Here is a 24,776-nt window from a genome sequence, read left to right as displayed (position 1 = left end):
GTGTTCTTGCACCAACCTTGTTTGGGATCTTCTTCGCTGTCCTGCTGAAGCAGGCCTTTGGAACTACAACGGAAGGCATCTATCTCCGGACCAGATCAGACGAAAAGCTCTTCAACCTCTCCAGACTGAGAGCAAAGTCCAGCTGAAATGTCTGCGTGACTTCCTCTTTGCCGACGATGCAGCTATCACTACCCACTCTGCCAAAGATCTCCAGCAGCTCATGGATCGTTTTAGCAAGGCCTGCCAAGATTTTGGACTGACAATCAACCTGAAGAAAACACAGGTCATGGTTCAGGATGTGGACTCACCTCCCTGCATTACAATCTCTGCGCATGAACTGGAGGTTGTCCATGACTTTGTGTACCTTGGCTCAACGATCTCCGACACTCTTTCTCTCGATACCGAGCTAAACAAACGCATCGGTAAAGCAGCTACCACGTTTTCCAGACTCACAAAGAGAGTCTGGTCCAACAAGAAGCTGACGGAACATACCAAGATCCAGGTCTACAGAGCTTGCGTCCTGAGTACACTTCTGTACTGCAGCGAGTCATGGACTCTTCACTCACAACAGGAGAGGAACTGAATGCTTTCCACATGCGCTGCCTCCGACATATTCTCGGCATCACCTGGCAGGACAAAGTTCCAAACAACACAGTCCTGGAACGTGCTGGAATCCCTAGCATGTATGCACTACTGAAACAGAGACGCCTGCGTTGGCTCGGTCATGTCGTGAGAATGGATGATGGCCGGATCCCAAAGGATCTCCTCTATGGAGAACTCGTGCAAGGAAAGCGCCCTACAGGTAGACCACAGCTGCAATACAAGGACATCTGCAAGAGGGATCTGAAGGCCTTAGGAGTGGACCTCAACAAGTGGGAAACCCTGGCCTCTGAGCGGCCCGCTTGGAGGCAGGCTGTGCAACATGGCCTTTCCCAGTTTGAAGAGACACTTTGCCAACAGTCTGAGGCTAAGAGGCAAAGAAGGAAGGCCCATAGCCAGGGAGACAGGCCAGGGACAGACTGCACTTGCTCCCAATGTGGAAGGGATTGTCACTCCCGGATTGGCCTTTTCAGCCACACTAGACGCTGTTCCAGAACCACCTTTCAGAGCGCGATACCATAGTCTTTCGAGACTGAAGGTTGCCAACTATACTATGGAAAATTAGGTATTATCTCACAGGCTGTTCAAGTTCATAAAAATACTTGGGGGGGATAGGTAGTTAAATACACATACATTTGTGTGTCTGTGTGTATTCTAACTTGGGGCTTCTCGATTTGACTAAGGGCGCAGTCCTAACCAACTTTCCAGCACTGGCATAGCTGTGCCGGGGAGGGGGCATGCCCTTCATCCTACAGTTGGAGGGGCAGTCACAGCGGCCTCCTCAAGGTAAGGCAGTGTTTGTTCCCTTCCCTCGGAGTTGCATCGCCCTTATGTTGGTGCTGGAAAATTTGGTTTGGGTTGCACTCTAAGGGACGTATCGCTGCTTTCGAAGTCGTCTTCCTTCTCTTTGCAAATGAAATGGGGTATGATTTTGTGCAGGCTTTGTTAATTTCTTAAGTGGGGCTTTAGTGGCAGTAAAATGAATGGAGAATTACCTCCTCCAAGTAAACGTGCTTAGGATAACACGTTACTTTTCCATCCTCAAAGAATTGTGTGCTTGTTTCGGGTTTTTGATAACTATCTCTTCTGTGCCAAGGAGGAGCTCTGATGTCCATAGAATGCCCCCTTCCCGTTTGCCCCCAAATATCTATAAACAACCCTGCCCCGGTGTGCGAGGTTTCTAAGCCTCACCGTTGTACACAGGGCTTCTTTCCTTTCTTGTGCATCATTTGGGTCTCCAAGTAAGCCTGGTGTGGTTTTTCAAGCTCTCAGTTTGGAATCGTGGGGCTTTTCTAAGAGCAGCATAATCAAACCGGGTGGCTTTTGTGAGCAGCTTGCGCCTGTGTGGTTGTCTTTTGTTAGGGTGGTTTATGGTTCCTGAAAGCTTTCTGCGCACCCCCTGATTGAGGCGCTCCCGCCTGCTTTTTCTTCCTGCCGAAAATATTTTGCCTGTGACTTGGGTTTAATAAGACCCCAGCCTTGCCCTCCTTATATATTTTTTTTTCCCTTTCTTTCTTTTTTTGTAGCTTGGATATCTTTAAATGAATTTCCCCTTTTCCCAAACGCAGGAAAAATTGCAGAAAGAACAACTGCCGAGTGAGAGAGAGTGTGTTGGCATTAAAATATTATGAAACAAACGAAGCTGTCAGCAAGAGAACAGCAAAAAAAGGTGACAACATCATATAAAAACAGCAAACTGTAGCTAATGACCGCAAAATGCCTTGTAGCTTCCATTATTTGGGGGACATCAAATGCGTCCGAAGAAGTGGACCGTCATTTACAAAGGCTTGTGCTGAAGTAAATTGGTTCGTCTTTCCATGGTTGCAAGGCTCTTGGTTGTGTTTGCAGCAGCAGACTTAACACAACAGCCCCTCTGGAAATTGTGGCAAATTGGGGGAGGGGGAAAGAAAGGGAGAGAGAAACTCATTTGTGTCTTAGGAGGCATATACTCACTTGAGGGGGGCAAAGCTTCGGTATCACACACAAAAGGGAGCCAGATTGCCATTGTGTCATTCAAAGCCTGGCTCACTTGTTATGTTAGCTTGTTCATACTCATCAACCCCCACATCCTCACTGGTTTTTTTTTGTTTTTTTTTGTTTTTTGAGTGTGTGCACATGTGTTGTTGAACCATTTCCCGTAGCCTCGCCACACAAATCCTGGCCGCCGTTCCCCCTCTTGATGTCTGTTCCTTTGCCCTTCATCTTTGTCCCACCTTTCCTGGTTGTGTGTCTCTTTTTAAATTTTCAGTAGCCCTCTCCGAGCGCCGACCACCACGAGCGTGTGGAAATAATTGAACCAGAGACCATATGGGAGTCCTAAACTATTAAGGGCCTGTTTTATTATTCAGAAGGCGGAAAATGTGGTTTGATATTTAATTGATGTACAGCATAAGCGGGAGCCACAAGCCGGCCTGGTGGATGGCCTTTCTTTTGGAGCAGAATAACTTAACGTGTTGGCCTGAGTTCACAGCCTGTGTCCTGGCTTTCTGGTTGCGAGCCAAGAAATTGTGTGCTGAGGTCTTGGGTGCTTGTTCCCTCCTGCTGTTTCTTACCCCATCCCCAGTCTTGGAATCTTTTCCCCCTCCTCCCCTGCTTGGATTCTTGATCCAAATAAGCTTTTGCATTAGCTGATGGTTGGGTATATGATAGAAACAAGCAGATACCCCCCTCCCCCCACCTCAGACACGCATCTGACAAGACGGAGTGTATTATTTGCATGTTGCGTGACATGCTGCGTAGCATATTGTACCTGCTTGTGCGTGTCACTCTTTGCGTGTGACGCACTGGGGCATGTCTCATGTTGCAGGGCATGTTGCTTTGTGCTGTGCCTCAAAGAGGAAGGAGGGTAAAGCTGCGTGCAGCTCTTTGGTCAAGCAGCTACTTTGCCCAGAGAAGGTCTCAGGTGTGATTCCTGGTGTCTCCAAGTAAGGTTGGGAATGAGCCCTTGAGAGCTGCCGACCCAACTGAGAGCCTTGATGGACCAGCTTGTGTGCTCCTATGTACTTGGAGTGAGTGTGAGTTACCTAACAGAGTATTTTAAACGTGAGATGTCCTTCCTGCAGCGTGCATAGTCCATTCTACCATCTCAGTACTCCATCTCCCATAAGAACATAAGAGCCGTGTTGGATCAGGCTGAAGTCCCATCTGTGCATCTCACAGTGGCCCACCAGAGGCCTCCAGGAGCACTCAGGACAACAAGAGACCCATATCCTGTGGCCACACCCTTGTGCCTAGCATTCAGAGATGAGTTCCCTCTAAAACCCAGAGTGGTCATAGTTTGCAACCTGTGATAGGCTTTTATTCCATTGATCTGTCCAGTCCCCTTTTCAAGACTTCTTGGCTAGGTGCCACCATCACATCCTGTGGCAAGGAGTTCCACAGATTAATTATGTGCTGGGTAAAGAAATATTTCCTGTTGTCTGTTCCCCACTCTTCTTCGTCTGTCATCTTGGCCTGATTAGTAGGAGGGCTTGGCCGGGGCAAGGTTGCTGTGTAGCGTCGTCCCTGATGCAATGATGGCTTCCTGCCGCTTATGAACAAACATTAGTTGTGTTGTGCTTTGTGTATACACATTGCACAGTCTCCTTTTGGAAATGGAGCAGGAGCAGATCTTCAGGTTGTTGCACAAGCACTTCGAGCAAGCTGATTTTTATTGATGGGTGTCATCGCAACTAGAGTTAGGAATCTTTTCGTGTATTTTTCTTCTCCTCCTCTAAAATGCAGGGAGTGATTATGCTGGCCTCCCAGCGGAGGCCACGGCATTCTTTGTTACTGTTGTGTGTTGTGTGTAACTGTTAGTGAAACACCGCCCCCCCCCCCCAATACAGTTTACTTTCGGGGATAGAGGTCAGATCCTTAAAATGACTTTTCAGCATTTTGGTATAAATGGTTTAAATGGAGCTTGTGAAGAATTCTTATTTTATTTATTTATTTATTTACTTACTTACTTACTGCTCTGGGGGAGAAGATCTCAACAACTTCTCCTAATTTGTTTGGCTTGCCAAAATAAATTTTGGGATTGTTTTGAGCTCTTTAATTTCTATACTGTAGATTTTATAGAAGCGTAAGGATTATTTTTGTACAGAGCAAGCACATATTCTGTCTGAAACCTTATTTGCTTCAGTGTTCTATGCTTGGGATGAATTTCAGGTGTTCTTTTGAAGCCTTCCTCACAGTTGGATTTCTGCAGTGACTTTTGGAGAAGTTCAAAAACTTCAACTTGCGAAAAGTTGTCGGAGTTTGAGGCTGTGTTACAGTTCTGGGAATAACATTTTGGGGTATAATTAGAATTTTTTTTTTCTTAGAGCCTAGTTTTTTGTATTTATTATCTTCTCTTCTCCTCCCTGGGTGCAGTTTCGATGTTCCTCTCTCAGGATAAAATTGCAAGGATAAAGTGGAATAGCATCATATAAGCCACCTTGAGCTCTTTGGAAGAAGGCCAGAATGTAGATGTGATCAATTCTGCACAATTCCAGAGCATTTATGAATGACACATGTGCAGTTTGTCACTTTGGCCTGTGGGATACACTGTGGTTGGGGTCTGGTCTTTTCCCTGGTTGGTTTGTCCTGTGTCTTTTCCAGGCAAAAGCTGCCCTTGGAAACCTTTTCCGAAGCAAATTCGGAACTGGGGCGGTGCAGACCTATTACCTTCTTGGAAGCTGTTTCCCAATGGGTGTGCGTGGAGAGGGAGGGGTTGCGTCTGAAACTGCAGGTGATGAGCAAGTTTTATGGGTGAGGGGGTTGTGTTTGCAGTCCGGGGAGCAGGCCATGCTGGGCGAAACTGTCGGTCAAGGTGCTTGCGTTGCCAAGAGTCCCTGTTTGTCGAGAGCGTGAGGTTTTTAAACAAATCCGTGCCCTTCATTTGCGCTGGGGTGGCCCCAGGAGCAGATAACCTTCAAGCCTACCCATTGCATCTTTTCCCTGGGCAAGGCATGTTGTAAACCTGTTAAGCTAGAACTGTGTTTGAGTGGGGATGACATGTTGTCTTTGGAGGCTTCGGAGAGTTGGCTAACTAAACAAAAGCTCCTGTGAGTCAGATCCCTTATCGGAGGGATGGCGCAGGATCCGTGGCTGTTTAATACTGAGAAAATTGGTGGGTGAAGGATGGGCTGTAACTAATGAAGAAGCTTCTTGGACGCCCTCTTCCCCCTGCATACCATCCTAGTGACATCGTTCTGGAGGATGCGCTTTGAATGATGAGCGCTGGTGTAGTGAAGTGAATAAATAGCACAGTCCTAGGTGTGGCTACTCAGGAATAAGTCTCATCTAGTTTGGAGGGGCTTAATCTCAAGAACGTGTGACGGCGAACCTATGACACGCGTGTCAAAGGTGATATGCCATGATGCATGACGGCACCTAACAACAACTGAGATAGTTTTATTCATATTTCATTTTTGTAATTATTTGGTGTTTCTTTATATAATACGTAGTGCCAGACATGATTGGACTGTATTTTTTTAAATAAATGAATATATAAAGAATGGTTTCTCTTTTGTTTACATGGGTGGGATGACACACCAGCCGAATCAAGTTCGGCAGTTTCTGAATTTTTGACATGCCGAGCCCAAAAGGTTCACCCTCACTGGTTTAGAGCCGGGCAGCCCAATCCTAAACTGCCCAGGGCACACGGCTGGAGCAGCGCTGTGAACAGCTGCCGCCGCATCCTGCACACCTCAGCCTGCCGTGGGCAGCGCTGCGGGAGATGGGAACTTTTGTCCCCTTCCCTGGGTAAGGGAAGCAGCCCCACGATGGGGCTACTCACTTTACTGCTGACCAAAAGGTTGGCGGTAAAGTAAAGGCGTTCGTGTAGGGCGCCGAGCCCTAAATGAATGGTCAGAATCTGGTGGAGCTGAGCTCCACCGAACCTGCTTCCTGCCTCCCCGCTCCCTACCCCGGCACGCCTACTACTCCCTGCTCCCTACCCCGGCACGCCTCCTGCCCACCCTCTCTCTGCCCTCCCCATTCCTCCCCCTTCCCCAGAACGCCTCCTCCCCTCCCCACCCCCGCTTACCATGCTGCAACTTGGCGGTGTGTGAGACCGCTGAGCAGTGGAGGATGGGCGCTGGGCTAGCATGGGCGCTGGGCTAGCATGGGCGCTGGCCAGGGAGTAAGCCTTGCAGACGTGCCTTACAGCACGTCTGCAACAGTGCGCTCTGGTGGAAAGCCACAGCGACAAGTTCATGATTGGGCTCTGAGCTGCCTATCAGAAGGTCACCAACTCCGCTCACGCCATTGTCATGAACTCTCTAGGTTGGCTTAGGCTTAGGCCCTCTCAACCTCAGTCTTCCCCATCTGCAATATGGGGACAGTCATAGTGTGGGGGACCCATTCTGGAACGTTAAGTGTCATATGAAACAGTGCTGTACGAGTCCAATAATGCAGTGGTTCCCAAACTTTTTAGTACTGGAACCCACTTTTTAAAATGACACTCAATCGGAACCTATCTAGCTTTACCAAACTTTTTGAAGAGGAGATCTAGAAAGAAATCTTTTGTTTGTTTGTATTATTAAGATGATAACCAGAAAAAAAGATCCTCAAACATTTATCTCCCTATATTTACACACGCTCGCAAACTGCAGGAGGTGAGCTGTTTGCAGGGTAATTAGCCGCTACAGTATCTGATTTTTGAGTAGCCCGACTGAGGCAATTTAGAGCCCAATCCTATGCATGTCTACTCAGAAGTAAGTCCCTTTAGTCAATGGGGCTTACTCCCAGGAAAATGTGGATAGGATTGGGCTATTAGTTATCTTTCCACCACCCTTTGGTGACCCACCAAAAATCAGGTCGCAACCCACCACTGGGTCACCCACCCACAGCTTGGGAACCACTGGTTTATCGGTTAGGAAACTGGAGCTAATTGATCCTGCACCTCCTAGAATGCATTGCTTCCATTGGCTAGAAGAACTTTCAATCATGCCGGGACAAAGAGCAGTGCAGCAAATCCATGCTAAGAAAAGCTGCACTTTTGGAGATATTACTGTACTTGCCTTACAGGGTTGTTGCAAGTTTTGCATTGTGATAGCAGCACCCACAGCACTCTGTGCCAATTGCGTTGCTGTCTCTGAATTATTTTTGAGTTGTGATGGTTGGTTGTGTTTGTGGGCTGCTATCGAAGAAAATGGGAAATGGTAAAAAAGTTTATTAACAGAAAAATAAAGAAAATGAACTTTGCACACTTTGTGCTCCGCAAGGAAACTGTTATATGCAAATGCTAGTACGTTTGAAAGGCCAATGGAACTGATTTCCCAGTAGTTCTTGCACTGTATTCAGGGCTGGCCTTAGGGCCAAATTGGGTCCCATGCCTGGAGGGGCCCCACACTGGGGTGGCAAGCGGAGCACCCACAGCAGACCCCCTTTCTCCAAGGCTGACCCTCTGGCATGGAATCTTCCATGCTGAGCGGTGCAAGGAGATAGCATGGCGAGGGAGGGAGGGCTTTCCCTCCCTCCTGCCTGCCCCTGGTTCCGATTGGTTTGAAATCAGCCTCACCAGAAGCAGTTGGTGTTGATGCTAATGCCAAGTGACTCACCAGTGCTGCTTATCCTGGTGGATGGGGGCGCCCACAGGCATGGGGGCCATGGCAAAAATGTTTTGCGTTGGCCCCTGCAGCTCCTAAGGCCTGCCCTGTTTGTGTTCTTAGGATGAATCGGAGCAGCTGGTGGAAAGAAGTGGGGGGGGCTGTCTTAGTCATGGTACTTACTCATGAATAGCAGAACTGAGCATTGACTGTGTTCTTTCTCTTTCTCTCCAGGTAGTGTTGCATGTTGCCCCCGGGCGGACTCCCCCTGTTGGTATCTGAGGTAAGGGATGCTTTATGTTTGCTTCGGAATAACCTTTCTCCAACACCTGGGGCAGCCTTGCTTTGCCTACGTTCCTGGGGATAGCCCTGGTTCATTGTCTCCGATGACTTGGCTCAAGCCATCCCTTCTTGTATCTTCTCAGAACCATGGGAACGTGTCTAGCTTATTTCAGTGTGGGTGCAGTGAGGACTAGAACCATGTTGGTTGCTTGGCTGTTTGTGATGAGTTGATCTGAACAGAAAGGGGGGAGTGGTTGTCTTACAGGTGCTCCAGATCAAGCTTAGAAGTTGGAGATAAACTCCAGGTCTCAGGACCTCTGTTGGTGTCGTAATATGGTGGTGAGAGGGGGCTTGCTAAGACAAGACCACTAAGATAAGCGGCTTGCCAAGACCCCAGACTAGTTCAAAAGTCCTGTCTCCTCTCCCACAATCTCCTAAAGCAGGGGAGGCTACAAAATTTGAGGTCCATGCCACAGGTCTGTCCACATGCAAGGAGTCATGCATCTGTTGGCCAGTCCCGAAGGCTGGTCTGCCCTTGTGGCCAACTGAGCCGGTTGCCACAAACAGCAGGTTGGTGAGGTGTGCCATCTTGTCCATGCTCTAGCCTCCGTTGAGCCTCCTCCCACTCCCTGGATTGGAAAATGAAGAGGAAGGCAAAGCAGGACAGGAAGGGAGAAGAGTGATGAGCCGGAGCAGCAGTTTTTGACCTTTATCTCATGGCACACTGGCTAGCTAAAATTTTTCAGGGCATACCGTCATTTTTGGCACTTGATAAGGCACATGTGCGCTTCCGGTGGAGGTCTCACATCCCCAGTGGCCCTGCTAATAAATTAACCTCCCCCCAAACTCCCACAGCACACCTGTGGGCGATTCATGGCGCATCAGTTCAGAATTTACTGGGGTAGCGTGTAGGACGCTCCAGCCCTCCACTCTTCTCCCTGCTTCCTGTTCTGCTCTGCCCCTCCTCTTTTCTTTTCCCATTTGAGGAAGTGGGAGGACCAAAGGCTGACACATCATCGGGTAAGGAGGAAGCCTTTGGCAATGACAAGATCAGCCCCGTCACACAATGGTGCAGAATGCACTGGGAGTAATCCCATTGTACTCAGTGGTGCTGAGCTCACGGAACCATGTCGTGGATGACACTCCTCGGCTGCTTTGGATTTCTGAGCGTGAAACAGCCAGGCTTGCATTTCTTTTGCTTGTTCCATTCTTCTCTGTTTCAGAGCTTCCCGGTCCCTCATGTGGTTTCCTCTGCTCCCCCTCTCCATTGAAGCAATAGTTGCATAAAGTGAATCCTAAAGTGCTTTGCTTCACCCACCTGGATTTTCTAGCGCAATCCAGACTTTCTCATTAGACCTTTAGACCAGGGCCGGCTCATCCGTGAGGTCAACTAAAACAGTTGCCTCGGGCACCGGATTGGTAAGAGGTGCTCATCTTTGCTCACTTGCCTCCACTGCTCCTCTTTTCCACTTGAGCTGGAAAAGGAAGGGGGGCAGAGTTGAGGGGTGGGGAAGACAGTGCTGAGTGGGAGGAACAGAGGCCGGCACATCATCGGTTAAGGGGGGGCAGCATTTGGCATGTCGTCAAAGGCGTCAGGAGGTCTTGGGCCAGCCCTGCCTTAAACTCCCTTGGAAGCAATGTGTTTTGAGGCTTTCTTGATGCCTTTGAGGGTTTTGTTTGTGAACCTTCTCAACTCCTGTGGCCTCTGGAGGTTTATTAACTGGCCCAAAAGGTCTACCTTCTTGGTTCCGTTTGGGTACCATTTCCTCAGCACAGGGGTGGGGACTTTATAGATATTTCTACGTACTTATGTGCAGTGGAGTGTATGCTGCACCCCTGTCTTGAAGGGAGTCGGTGTGCAACTCTGGTTGCTGACAATGACCAGGAATTTAGTGCTGATGCTCAGTCAAGGAAGCCTGACACATACACCCACCACAAGAGTAACAAATATTTTAGAGCAGCTGGTGACCAAGGGATGTAGTTCGTGCCTGTCTCAGAATTGCCCCAGGTTGTATCATGGCCTGAGATGTAGCACCACAGGTGAGTTGATGGGGGGGGGGGTGTTGCTCCAAGGACTTGTGGGTCTTCCTACTGCTCTTCCCCCATTTGGTGGTGGTGGTGGGTGTAATCCTTTTCATCTGGATTTGTTTTGATTTTATTGCATCTTTTCATTGCCTTCCGCGTGTGTTTTATGCGCTGCCTTGGGTTCGGCCTGATCTAAAAGGTGGGGCATCAATGCACAATCAGTGGCTGTTAGCCATGGTTGCTCAATAGACCCTCCATGCTCAGTGTTGCTTCAGGGAGGAGGGGGAGAGGACCGTTGTGTTTCATACCCTCCATGTGGGCTTGCTGGAAGCGTCTTGGGTTGTTGGGTGCTCTGCATGCAAAAGGTCCAAGGCTTAGTCCTTAGCAGCAGCTCTGTGTAGCTCAGGGAAAAAAAAGGGCTGATGCCCATCAGTGTTGACAGTGCTGAGTCAAGCAGCCAACGATCTGACTCAGCAGAACGAAGCTGCCTATGGTTGACAATGGACATCAGTATGATAAAAAGGTGGGGTATTGCATTGTCTTCAGCATTTGGCTGCTACTCTGTTCTACTTTTTCCCATCACTCACACCAAGCTTGATCCTTGGTGAGACTCAGGTGGCCAGTTCTAGATGAGTGACACGTGTAAGATTTTGCAAGCGCAAGCTCTGAATAGGTTCCTGTCCAAATGCCAGAGTTTTTTTAACTCTTTCTGGAGAAGGCTTGTGCCTTCATCTTAGCCATTGAAATGTCACTTATCCAGCATGTGGATAAGTGTCACTTATCCAGCATGTACGCACCCTTTGCAGTTGTGACAGAATCCAACTTCCTGCGTCTCTTCCAAAGCAGCCTGTGTCCCCTTCAATCAATTAGTAGGTATTAAAGCTGCCCCAAAGCTGTTGTTTTTGTTGTGTGTGTGTTTGAAACATTTTTGTCCTCTTGATGAGGCTGACTTTGCCTCCTAAAGTTTTCTTGCCAGTCATAAGAACATAAGAACAGCCCCACTGGATCAGGCCATAGGCCCATCTAGTCCAGCTTCCTGTATCTCACAGCGGCCCACCAAATGCCCCAGGGAGCACACCAGATAACAAGAGACCTCATCCTGGTGCCCTCCCCTACATCTGGCATTCTGACATAACCCATTCCTAAAATCAGGAGGTTGCGCATACACATCATGGCTTGTACCCCATAATGGATTTTTCCTCCAGAAACTCGTCCAATCCCCTTTTAAAGGCATCTAGGCTAGACGCCAGCACCACATCCTGTGGCAAGGAGTTCCACAGACCGACCACGCGCTGAGAAAAGTCTAGAAACTTTTGTCCTGTTTCTTGAACTTTCTGACTGCCAACAATAAGACTGTCAACAGGCTTATCCTGTGTACTTAAGTTTTGTCACTAGGTTAGGTCACTTTCAGTTCCTGTCATCTGACAGTCCTGGTTTCAGGTTCATCTCTTTTTTTCTCTCTCTCTCTATAGCAGGGGTCTCCAAACCCCGGTCTGGGGGCCAGATGCAGCCCACAGTGAGCTTCTATCCGGCCCGCTGCCAGCCTCTGATCCCCTGAGAATATCTGGCCCAGTTGACCAAACACAACCAGAGTTGTACTTGTGGGGTAGGGGAGTGGGGGTCCATTTAAGTGTGTGCTTTGGTAATCTTTAATGTATTTATTTAAATTGTATATTTAATTTTTTTCCCCCGGCCCTCAGCGCTGTGCCAGATATTTGATGTGACCCTTGGTCGAGAAAGTTTAGAGGTCCCTGCTCTGTAGCCATGTGTAGTGGTTCCCAAATGTACCATGGTCATGGTGCCCTTCTTTCCCAGCGGCCTCTTCTTTCTGGCTCTCTTGTGCTCTGCCATCTTGGATTGCGCAAGATCTCACACAATTCTTTGTAAGATATCACACAGTTCCAGATGGCAGCACCCAGGAGAGTCGGGAAGAAGAGGCTGCTGAGGTGTCCAACGGCACCCCTGTGAGTTTACCATGGTGCCTTTGGGTGCCGCCGTGCACAGTTTGGGAACCACTGGCCGTGTGTGCATGTGAGAGAGATGCAGACCTTTGCCTCCTGCATCTGGGACTCTGATGAAGCAGTCTGTAGCCCATGGAGGCTGATGCTGACATAAATTTGTTGGCATTGAAGGTGCCACCAGACTCCTTGTTTTCTCACTCGGTAGCACCCGTGCAGCTGCAAGATCACCATCGGCCTCTCGTGAGCGACGACACAAAAGGAAATAGAAGACCACAAAACTGCGACATGGGCTGCTATGATTCGGATTCATGAATCTAGTTCTGATTGTTGAGGTCATTGCATAAAAATTTGGGGGGAACTTGGAAATGAGGAGCTCAGGTCAGTGCTGTCAATGTGAGTTGCACTAGGGTCAAACTCTTGGGATGCTTTTTGTTCTACCTCTTCTGCAGAAAAAGCTTTTGCAGCCAGAGAGAGAGGAAAGAACCCTTTTTCAAAAAGCCATAGTGGATGTCAAGGCCAGCAACCCAGGTGATGACAGCAGATGTGAAATGCATAAGTGAAATGTTATTTGAGGCCCGTTTCCATGGAAACTCTTTTGGGGTGGCTGTGCGATCCTTCCCATGAGTGCCTTCCTGTATGCTTCCCGCAGCGCGCATGTGTTGCATCTTTCTATCCAAGGAACACATGTTTCATATTTTCCCATAACCTCTTTCCGACCCTGTTGGCTGAGGGAAGAGAAGGCAGGAGGGGACGGTCTCTCTCAGTTGTGATTTACTTACATGGAATGGGTGAAAAATGGTGTCATCTTCCTCCCCACTCAGTGTGGCGTGGAAAAGTCATGTTCCTTGGAAAAGTGAGCCAGGATCCAGTGAAGTCTAGTGGTTAGTTACATGAAATAGGGCAGTGGATTCTCACTTGGGCGGTTTTTCTTCCTCTAAATGCAATCCTAGGCATGTTTTCTCAGACACAAGTCCCATTGTATTCAAAAGGATTTACTCTCAGGAAAGCCATGCATGGGATTGCCACCTAATTCTTGGCGTCTGGCTTGGATTAGAGGATGATCATAGAATGGTGGGTGAGAGTTTTGTCTCTTCCTTGTTGCGGATTCCTCACTGCAAGACTTTGCACCGCCCTTGATTGTGGACGGATAGGCCCCCAGGTGGAGCCCCTTTCTGGCTCTGGGGGGTCATGGGGGGAGAAAGAGAATGGAGCAGCTCCTGGGTGGCTATGATGACCAGGACAGTGCTTTCCCACCTCAACCGATGCGGAGGAATGCATCTCACAAGAGGCCATGTACCCCTGATATGTAGGTGTGCTGTGCTGTGCTGCCTTTAAGGAGTCGGGTGTGGAAGACTGAGGAGGACCTTGACAGCTGGAGGTCCAGAAAGGCTCCAACAGAGTGGTCTGCCTTGGAGGAGGACATGGCTGATGTAGAATCCCCCTCCTCTTCAGTTCTGAGAGTTGGTAAGGGAGTAACTCTGAATACCATGGAGGAAAGGAATGAGAATCGTACATGTTGGTGATTACTTAACATTTTCTTATGACGCTTTTCAAGTGCGCGCAAAGTGCTTCACGGGCTTTATTTTGCTGCGGTTCTTACAACAGCCTTTTAAGGTTGGTAAGTAATATTCTCCTAATAGCAAGGCCTTCCTTGCTCACCCCATGATCTGCCAGCACCGGTAGCAGTGAAAGCACCCAAAAAGCCGTCAGGGAGTGAGTAGCAGGGGTGCCAGAGGGAGCCTAGTGCAAGGCTCTGTTTCAGGGCTCCTGACACTCCCATGTTCCCTCCCACTTTAGTTGTGCAAAAGATCTCGCCCAGTGATTTTCAGCTGGTGTGCCACGGCACTTTGGTGTTTGGGGGAGGGTAATTTTATTAGTCATTTGTTCTGTTCTGTATTAGTAGGGCCACTGGGGATGTGACCCCTCCCCACCAGCAATGTGCTGTGCCTTGTCAATTGCCCAAAAACTGGTGATGAGCCCTGAACATTTTAGTGCCTTCTCAGTGTGCCGAGAGATCAAAGAGGCTGAAAATTGCTGATCTAGCCTGAAAAGGGATTCTGGAAAATCTTAAGAGCTTTGAGATCTTTTCAGCTGATCCTCCTGCCCTTCTTTTGCTTTTGGATTGTTTTGTTTGTTTCCTAATGTACCCACAGAGCTACCTACAAGTTTGATACGTTTGTGAGATTAAGGATGCGACATTGCCAAGTTTAGCCAGGCCTTAGTTACCTCTTGATGGGATTACTGCAAATCACGTTACGTGAGGCTGCCCTTGGAGAGATCCTTTGGAAACTCCAAGAGTACAAAATTCACCTGCGCTAGTTGTTATGCTTCTGTCACACTGCCGTTGTGGGTCAGTGGGCTGATACTTGCCATTGAGGCTAAGTGACTCAGGGCCCAGGTAGCACAATAGCCACCCTCCACCGGTCTATGTCGCTTTAGATCTTCCAGGAAGGCTCTCCTGTGCCTCCCACTGCCATCTGAGATTGCATGTGAGAACACCTTCTCCATGGTGGCTCCACCCTGTGGAACTTGCTGCCGCTTGAATCACAGTTGCTGCCCTCATTGCTTGTTGCATTTGGGCATAATCTTCTTGTTCCCACAAGCATTTTCTGATCTCCTTTTGAACGTATGTTTTCTCCATGTGTTCATGTAATTAATCTATGGAACTTCTTGCCACAGGAAGTGGTGATGGTGCCTGGCCTAGAGGCCTTTAAAAGGGACAGATAAATCGTTTGTTGGCAACCTTCAGTCTCGAAAGACTATGGTATAAGCCTACAGCACCCAGTGTTCCCAGGCGGTCTCCCATCCAAGTACTAACCAGGCCTGACCCTGCTTAACTTCCGAAATCAGACGAGATCTGGAGATAGTATTCAGTATAGGGAGATGGTTGGCAACCTTCAGTCTCGAAAGACTATGGTAGAAGCCTACAGCACCCAGTATTCCCAGGTGGTCTCCCATCCAAGTACTCACCAGGCCTGACCCTGCTTAGCTTCTGAGATCAGACGAGATCAGGCATCTGGAAGAAAAATCCATCACAGGTTACAAGCCGTGATGAGTATGTGCAACCTCCTAGTTTTAGAAGTAGGCGACCTCCGAATGCCAGATGCAAGGGGGTGACACCAGAATACAAGGATCACTCTTTGTACGTTGCCTTGAGTCTATTTTGGAGAAACGTGGCGTGAACATTGTTTAAACAAACTCTGTTCGAATGCATATGGCTCTTTACGTAGATTGGTAGGGCAGGTCTCTGCCCTGAGGGGCTTACAGTCAGGATATTGACACAGGGGAGGGAAGGAAAGATAGTCCCAGATAGACAGCCTCAGAGTTCTGGGTAGCATGAAAACATGCAGCCTTCAGCATACTGAGACCAGTTTATCAGTAATATTCTTCATTTGCCATTTTCTGTTCAAAAATATTAACTTTGGCAACCGTCCTCGGAAACGCTTCCTTCTCACATTGCGCCCCACTGTTGCGTCCAAAGAGGCTTTGCGCAGAGCCAAAAATATGCATGCACACCCACCCCCTTTGTCCTAGAGACTTCATGTAGTGTGTCCCCTGGGTTATCCATTCCAATCAGCATTTCCTTCTTTGCGGAAGGGGGAAGGGGAGGAAGGACGCCATCCAAAGCAGGGTTTTTGGCACCTGAGAGCTTGAGAGTTTACAGCTGCTGATCTTTCTGCCCGGATGAACTCTGGTAGAGCATGGCGCACTGATGTTGTGTAATGCAGCTCTTGCTTCCTTTTTCACATCCTCCTGCTTGCCTCCGTGGCATCTGTGTGCCAGGCTGAACATTTGCTCCCTTTTGGAGCATGTGTGTGTGTGTGTGTGTGTTAGAGGAAGGGAGAGCACACTGCACATTCTTGCACACTTGTGGAGCACAAATGTTCTTTTGCTGGAGGCATTCTGAGGTCATAGGCCAAGGGGTGCTGTAAGCTTTGAAAAATAACTTGCCTTTTGAGGACCGTTACCAGATACCTCTGTGGGGGCAGCTACAGCTGGTATGCCATGGCACTAACCTAATCCTTAAAATGGACGCAAATGTGCCTCTTGGTGTATTTAAAGGGACACAGCTGTTGGTTAAGGCTGTTAAATGCCTAAGGAAAAGGGGATTCGTTTGGGTTCATCCATGCAGTGGGTTTTCTTCATTTTACTCACATGCTGTGTGTGTTCTGGCAGGCGCACTTGGCCACCCCACAGGTTATGTTCTTACGTTAAAATCAGCAAAAATATTTCTCAGGATGCCGTGGTGGGGTTCATCCCCCTTGGGGGTTCAGGAGTTGGTCTGACTAGTTGGGCGTTGGGCCCTCTGCAGAACTGAAAATCTAACCCATAAAGAAGGTGGCAGAAACCTTCATGTTCCCCAGCTTTGTGCGGATAGGAGAAGGTCGAGAACTTGGAGTGGTCAGTCTTGGTTAACTTCTGTGTATGGCAACCTCTGCCTCAATAACCTCGATTCTAAAGAAAGCCCGGATGTTTCCGGGAAGACCTGTGGATGAAGTTTTGTTGACTCCTTGAGTACAGAAAGTGTTGTCTGTTTCTAGGAAATGTCAGTGTGAAAGAAATTAATTTCTGGAGGATGTGAAGTTCAGGAGGGCTGAGAAGAGGCTTTCTTTGAACCAAGTTTCCTCTGGAAGAGAGAGTGCAAGTTTTTAAGTGGCTCAGAATTCTTTTTTGGGCAGAAAAGAAAGGCCACTCTTCCTCCTCAGTTCAAAAGTCTTCATGTGCTTGTGAGTAGTTACCAATGAGTAGTTCAGGCATAAGACTTTGTGTCCAGCTAAAACAGCAGGGGCTTGCAGACCATTGTGATGGCTGGAGATCTCTGTTCTGCCCACTGGCTTTCAGCACCCAGTGGGTAATAATAATAATAATAATAATAATAATAATAATAATAATAATAATAATAAAACTTTATTTTTATCCCGCCCTTCTCCCTAACGGGACCCAGCTCCCTGCTCTTCCCCTGGGCTTTACCAGGTATGTAGGGCAGGAGGGGGCTTCCTTGCAGCTCTGTGAAGCTCTGCCTGCTTATTAACAGATGGTGGAGGCCGGGTGGGGGAGGAGGAAGAGCTGCACACATTGAAGTCTGCAGCCATTGATTCTCATCTCAGCAGAGGGAAGTGATGCATGCAAGTCAAGGAATGTGCAAATCAAGGAATGTGCAAATGGATTGTGTTGGTGCAATAGATAACCACAGAAGTGTAGTGGCTGGGGGCAGAGTCCCACACTGCCCCCACCACCACCATCATATTCAGTACTGCCATTGTGCAGTGTGAGGTTCATCTGGCTGGCTGTATCGTCTGTGGGCATCTCGCTGACCTCTGGTGCCACTTTGGGAAGGGGCACCTGCAGGGTAGGATTCTTGTCCTCTACCCCGGCTTCTGCGTTTTTTTGGGAGGCGCGGTATGAAGCAGAACACTGGCCAAAGGTGGGCATTGTGAGATCCGTTCAACAGAGCTGCTTTTATGATCTGGTTAAATGAGACTTTAACCGAGTCGCCACAGAGAGCTGGTGGTAGTCGTAGTGGTGCAGAGCCCAGGCCGCACACTGCAACTGCCCCGGTTTGAATCTTGCCTTTCCCGTGTGAACCACCCAGGTGGCCAAAGTCAAGCCACTCCTTCTTGGCCTCAGTGTTCCCTGCCTGCAATATGGGAAGAATAAAACTTGCCTTACCCAGGGTTGTTGTAGGGCGATGTCACAATACCTCAGTCAAACGCTACCCAAATGCATCATTTTTCCCAACAGTGACTTTTAGCTTTATTTTTGCACTGGTTTGCTTGAAAATTAATGCGCAAGGGTGAAGTTGTGGACTCTTCAAAGCGGAAAACTGAGACCTTTTTATGGAGTTTACAACTCATGCGCTATTTAGGGGTTTAAAAAAAAAAAATTTTTCTAGTGCCTTGAATCCAGCCCCAGCATGCCCCCACTTGTGTATTCTTACAACCTTGCATTTTTTTTTTTAAGAATAGTGCCTTTTCTCCTTTCTCACCCCACCCAAATATAGCAGAGATCTGTAGCAGGTTCTGTTTGCTCCCCCCTCCCCCGAATTGACACTTTCTCAGTACTTTCTCAGGCATCTGTAAATCCTTGTGTAATTTAATTATTTTTTTTTAAGGGTTGCAAATGGAGTAACTAATGAATTACTGTAAGCAGCATAACCAGTGTTTGCTGGCTTCTTGGAACTTAAAAAAAAAAAACACACACACCAGAAAGTCCACTTTAAAATACCTTCATAGAAACTAAATGCCATGTCTTGCCCTGTGGCAAGCAAAACCAGTTTATCGGGCCTGTTTAGCTTGGCAACAGTGTTGAATATGTCAGTGAAGAGACGACCCCCTTCCCCCTTGCTGTTTTTTCAATAAAACTGGATAGGTGCCTCACACCTGAACTTGCGGTTTTAAATTGCTGTGTACATGACTCGAGACTGGCTTTGTAAATCCTTTTTAAAATTTCTTTAGCACCGTCAATGGAGTGAAAAGCCCCTGCCCCAATGAGCTTGCAAACTTGGTATCAGCACAAGGCAACTGGACAGGAGTGGAGAGGAAAAGGGGTGGAGGAAGAGCCTGCTAAGGTTTGAGTTGCCTGTATTTAGCTTGGTTGGAGAAGGGAAAAGAGACAGAGGTGGTGTGTCTCAAGGTGTATTTTGAGAAAGGATTTGAAAGACGTAAGTAATGAAGCAAAGGCCGGCCCATCCATGAGGCAAACTGGGTTCTCTTAGGCAACAGATGAGTGAAGAATAGCCCATAGCCCACTTTTTAGAAGTAGATATTAGGTAATTTTTTAAAGGTGTAGGGTGTGTTTAAATTAGCTGGCTCTGATGCCATCCCAATTGGAGAGGTGGCTTTATCAGCAGTTGGTCTTCCCATCACATCTTGCTAAAAGCCGCTTCCATTTCTGTAATGTTTCCAACTGCCTGCAGGCAGCCATTTATCTGCCCACTTGGCACCCAAAATAATTTCCTTGCATTTTTTGGCGCTGTTGAAAGGGGGGGGGAAGTCTTCCTTTTGACCAGTTCTTGGACACGTTTTGGTTCTCAAGAATTCCAGTGCTTCTCAGACACGTCCAGCTTGCACTGGATAGGCATCTGTAAATCCTTGTGTAATTTAATTATTTTTTTTTAAGGGTTGCAAATGGAGTAACTAATGAATTGCTGTAAGCAGCATAACCAGTGTTTGCTGGCTTCTTGGAACGTAATAAAAAACAACACACCAGAAAGTCCACTTTAAAATACCTTCATAGAAACTAAATGCCATGTCTTGCCCATGTGTCGCTGATGGAGCATCTCGTAACTGGTATTTTAAAAAGGATAGAACGCAGTGAGGGTTAAGAGACTGAGCTGCGTTTTCAGACTCCTCTGGTTTTGATCTCGCTATGGACTCGTTCAGTGGCCTTAGGCCACCCTCCAAGCCTCAGTCTTCTCTGTCTGCAGTGTGGGGATAATACTGACTTTGTAGGGTTTTTGATGACTTGAATAGTTATCTGAAGAGTTTTGCACACTCAAGTGTTAAGTGGAATTTTTCTTGTTATAAGTGGGGGTCTCTTTATCTTTGGGTTCTGCACATGTGGATCTAACTCGGTGTGGGTACCAGACCCACGCTTGAAGGCCTCATCTGCCCTCCCCGATGCTACTGGAAGTGCCTTCTGGTTGTAGAGGTCCTCAGATGGCCCCCACCCACAGATTCCATTATCCTCTGGTTAACTGTGGGGGTCTGGGAACTGATCCCTCATGGATAACAACTTGTAGTTCTGCTTTTCAGCAAAACGATATCGATAAGTGGTTTGTGTTGCAAACACAGCAGAATGAAGTGGTAGAGCCCTGAGTTTGTTGACTAGACTCTACCAGTTCAGAGAGCAGTTACTTTTTCCTGCTAACTCAGGCCTTTTGCTTTTGAATTCTGTCTGCAGTTTCAATGGGGGATGCAGTGTGGCTGTAGGGGATACTTTTACTTCTGCTCTGTGTCTCCACCCAAAAATTGCACCTCAAAGTGGCTAACTCTTAAAGCGCCATAGTGGCAACTCTTGTATGGCTATCAGAAGCTGCACTCAGCATTCAGACATGATACTCCTCTCCCCTCTGCAAAATGAGCTAGGACAATCCACCCTCACGTCTTGGGATTCTGCCCCCTAGTCTTGTTACTTTGTCAACCGCACCTGTTGACTTGGATCAGGAAGACACTGAAATGACTACCGCCTTTTTTTTGGCTTGCCCCACTTGCATGGGGCTTAGCAGAAACCCACCCACCCCCAATTGGGGGGGGGGAGCCACTGAGACAACTTGAGTGTGACCAGATGGAACCAGTAGCCGTGGGGAGCTGTTTAAAGTGCCCAAGGTGGCAATTCTGTTCATGCTTGCTTGGGATTAACCCTGTTGAAATCAGTGGACTTACTTCCAAGTAGGCATGCATTGAATTGCAGTGGACGTTTTGATGGCTTGCACTGTCGCTTTTCTTGAGAGTCAGTATCACTGCATGTTACCAGGGGATTATCAAAGACCTGCATTCCTGGTTTGTCTGTGTGTGTTTTTAAATGAACTCCATGAAATGTCACAACCTGTTTAAATGAATTGCAACCTTCAGGGTGGTTTCCACCAAACCAGAAACTGCCACCCTTCCTTAAATGCTGCTCTCCGACTTTTCTGAGAGTTTTGAGTTGAGCAGTGATTATGTTTTGAAATAAGACCCACAGGCTGTCAGTGTCTTGAATATTGTGTTGCTTTGGTGATCTTATAAGTGAACCCAAGGTTCCTCTTCAGATAATCTCATTTCCCTCCTTGGGTTTCAGAATGAACGTTGGTGTAAGTACAAGACCCCCTCAGGATCAGGTCAAAGGTTGCTTCCTGTTTTTTCCTAGACAATTCTGGGAAGCCCACACAGGAGACAAAAATCAAAACCGCTTTTTGACCATTTGTTTAGTTGCAACTGATGTCCAAGGGTGGTCAAGGGCCACTGATGTTCAAAGGTAGACTGTACCAGAATTTGGAAGTTCCATAGTAAAGAGATGCAAGTAACATGCCCGATCTTGTCTGATCTCGGAAGCTAAGCGGGGTCAGGCCTGGTTAGTACTTGGATGGGAGACCGCCTGGGAATACCGGTTGCTGTAGGCTTCTACCATAGTCTTTCGAGACTGAAGGTTGCCAACCATCTCCCTATACTGAACACTATCTCCCGATCTTGTCTGATCTCGGAAGCTAAGCAGGGTCAGACCTGGTTAGTACTTGGATGGGAGACCGCCTGGGAATACCGGGTGCTGTAGGCTGATACCATAGTCTTTCGAGACTGAAGGTTGCCAACCATCTCCCTATACTGAACACTATCTCCTGATCTTGTCTGATCTCGGAAGCTAAGCAGGGTCAGGCCTGGTTAGTACTTGGATGGGAGACCGCCTGGGAATACCGGGTGCTGTAGGCTTCTACCATAGTCTTTCGAGAATGAAGGTTGCCAGCCATCTCCCTATACTGAACACTATCTCCTGATCTTGTCTGATCTCGGAAGCTAAGCAGGGTCAGGCCTGGTTAGTACTTGTATGGGAGACCGCCTGGGAATACCGGAAGCTGTAGGCTTCTACCATAGTCTTTCCAGACTGAAGGTTGCCAACCGTAGAGGAGGTGCAACGCTGAAGATAACTGTGATCAGGCATAGGTCCCTACTATTGAGGTAAATGCAAGAGGGGCTTTTTTGGAATATGTGTCATTAGCCATGCCCCTTTCCACAACGCATGTGCGTTGTGCCCCACCTGCCGTCAGCAATTTCAGGGAAGGTGGGGTGGAGATTGCTGGGAGGGCAGGGCTAATGTGCACATGTCAAGAGGAAGTGGGAGCTACAAATTACGTCCAGGAGAAGCCCCTCATGCATTCATCTCCACAGAGAGATGAATGCCTCAATGGGGCTTCCGTGGAAGATTTTGCCCAAGGAGATCCACCTTGGCTCCAAATTGTTCCCTTACAGGAAGCGATGTAAAACCTCCCTTTTAAGGCACTTTTTATGAGCTTGCCATGTTTTATGGAGTCTGTGCTACTCTTTGTACAATTGTCTTGCTTCCTGTAATTTTTTTATTGAAGATTTTATTGTATTTTTTATGGGCCTGGCTTTCTTTCTCTTTAAATGACGGTAAGATTTTAGGTGTCTTCTGGATCCGAAGGCACATCCTATAACACAATACGTCTATCCCATCTTTTATCAAAATGTAACGAAAGCAGCTAATAACACGAATCGGGGACATATACATTTCGATACCCATAAATAAATATTCCCACAGAGTTTGGTGTGTTGTTTAAAAACAAACAAGTTCTGCCGCCTTAGTAAATTGCACTGAATGAACCCACAAGTGGGGGGTGGGGGTTTATGGTGGGGGTTTATGGCAGGAAGTTGAACAGAACTTGAACCCAAGCCTTAGATTGTCCTGGGATCAGAACCCAAACCCTGAACATAGAAGCTCCATGAAACCAGTTTAGGAGAAGTGGTTTCATAATCAGTCATTCAGTCCCCACTTGTGTGATTTAGTGTTCCTATTTTCTTGGGGTTTTTTGCAAACTAAATATGTATCACTGAGAAAATCTTTAATTTACAGGGCTTTCCGTGGCAGCAGGGCTTTCCGTGGGCCTCTATAGCCCACCAGAGCTCATGCATTGTAGTGTAAACTTTCACAGACCACAGATGTCAGTGAACTGAAAGCAGGTGATGAAATGAATATGTTTTTGAAGCTGCAAGATGGTTGGTTTTCTTGGCTGATACAGGCTGATGCAGGTGACCCTCCTTTAAAAGTTAGTCTTGGAACTGGAACCGGAACCTAGCTGAAGAGCTCTAAACCAAATTGCTGATGATCCAGAACCAGACCAAAATTCATTTGTTTAAAGGTTTGTTCCCCTGGTTCAGGGTTTCTCTGTTGAAGAGAAACAAATGGGGAGAATTCAGGTGCACAAAGTTCCATGTATTGGTGATGTGCAGAATTTTGGGAGGTACTAGTGTGAAAAGTTCTGGAATGGAAAGTCACAGTTTGACCTCCAGGTGTGGATTAGAACTGCATCTCTGCTTAATGGTACTTGTGCACTTTGGTTTATAATCCAAGGACAATCTAATCAGTAAAATGAGATTTTCATGTTGCCTTTTCAGTTTTGCTTCTCTCTTTCAAGATGATTCAGCTCATCATGATGATGATGACGACGATTTTTTTTATTGCAGTGCACTCTTGAGTATGAGATTTTATAAGGATGTAAGAAGAGCCCTGCTGGATTAGGCCAAGGCACATCAAATCCAGTGTCCTGTTTTCCACAGTGGCGCACCAGCTGCCTCTGGGAAGCCCACAGGCAGGAGAGAAGGGCAGATTTCTCTCTCGCCATTGCTGCCTTGCAGCTGGTATCCAAAGGTTGCTGGATCCAGAGGTAGCGCATGGCCATCATGGCTGCCACTGACTGATATAACCTGTCTTTCAGGAATTTGTCCTGTAATCCCCCATCAAAGCAATTCAAACTAACAGACCTTGCTACATCTTGTGGCAATGAATTCCACAGGCTAACAATGTGGCTTGTGGAAAAGTACCTCCTTTTGTCCATCCTGAATCTCCCAGCAGTTAGTTTCATTGGGTGATCTCTGGTCCTAGTGTTGTCACAGAGGGTGAAAAACCTATATCTGACACTACACTATGCATTATTTTATGTTCAAATCATGTCCCCAAGCTTAAAATCACTCAGTGTTGTATCTTTTCCTTGTGAGGAATGTGCCTCTGATTATTTTAGTCACCTTCTTCTTCACCTTTTCCATCCCTGCATACTGCAAAAAGGATATTGTGATCAGGACTATGAGCCATGTGTCGAATGCAACCATGCTCTAGATTTGTATAGGAGCACGATCATGTTTTATTTATTTATTTATACATGTATTTATATACCGCCTTTCTTTGGTCGTCAGATTTCTCCTCGGCCTTTAATCCAAGGTGGTTTACATAGGCAGGCTGTTCTAAACCCCTGTAGGGATTTTTTACAATTGAATAGTTCTAGTCTTTCATAGAACTCCTCTTTCCAGCTGGATTCCTTCCCTGTCTGGTCTGTCTCTGGCCCTTTGCCTCCCACGCTGCACTTGACGGCAACTCCTCTCTGCCACCGAGGGTCAGCTCCTCAGTATATCAGCGTGTTGTCAGTTCTCGGGTACTTCCAGTTGTGTTTCAAACTGGCAGCCTCAGATCTTCAGACATACAAGGCGGCAGCTCTACCAGCTGAGCCAGACCTCCTGCCTCATATTAGCAGTCTTATTCTCTATCATGCCTCAAATAGGGATCTTCTCCCAGCCCTGTGTGGGAAGGCCAGGGACTGAACCTGGAAATCAGTGCGTACAAGCTACAGCCCACTGTAACCCAATGGTTCCCAAACGTTCCAGGGTCACGGTGCCCCCACAGCCTTGATCTT

At 47.6% G+C, this 24,776-nt stretch overlaps 1 protein-coding gene and 2 pseudogenes across 3 annotated transcripts in view; all 3 read left to right on the top strand.

Annotated features, from left to right (window-relative positions):
• HIC2 (HIC ZBTB transcriptional repressor 2) overlaps window positions 1–24,776 on the top strand; it is an 81,451-nt gene that overhangs the window by 40,140 nt on the left and 16,535 nt on the right. For all 3 annotated transcript variants that reach the window (XM_066609866.1, XM_066609867.1, XM_066609868.1), the window contains exon 2: window positions 8,349–8,397. The gene's annotated coding sequence lies outside the window, so the exon portion shown is untranslated. The remainder of the gene's footprint in view (window positions 1–8,348; window positions 8,398–24,776) is intronic.
• On the top strand, window positions 21,512–21,634 carry LOC136635008 (5S ribosomal RNA; annotated as a pseudogene).
• LOC136635022 (5S ribosomal RNA) lies at window positions 21,664–21,786 on the top strand (annotated as a pseudogene).

This window comes from Tiliqua scincoides, chromosome 14 (genome assembly GCF_035046505.1).
Source record: "Tiliqua scincoides isolate rTilSci1 chromosome 14, rTilSci1.hap2, whole genome shotgun sequence".
Taxonomy (NCBI): Eukaryota; Metazoa; Chordata; class Lepidosauria; order Squamata; family Scincidae; genus Tiliqua; species Tiliqua scincoides.
Note: the sequence above shows the minus strand (reverse complement) of the source record. Positions and strands in the feature narration are given on the sequence as shown.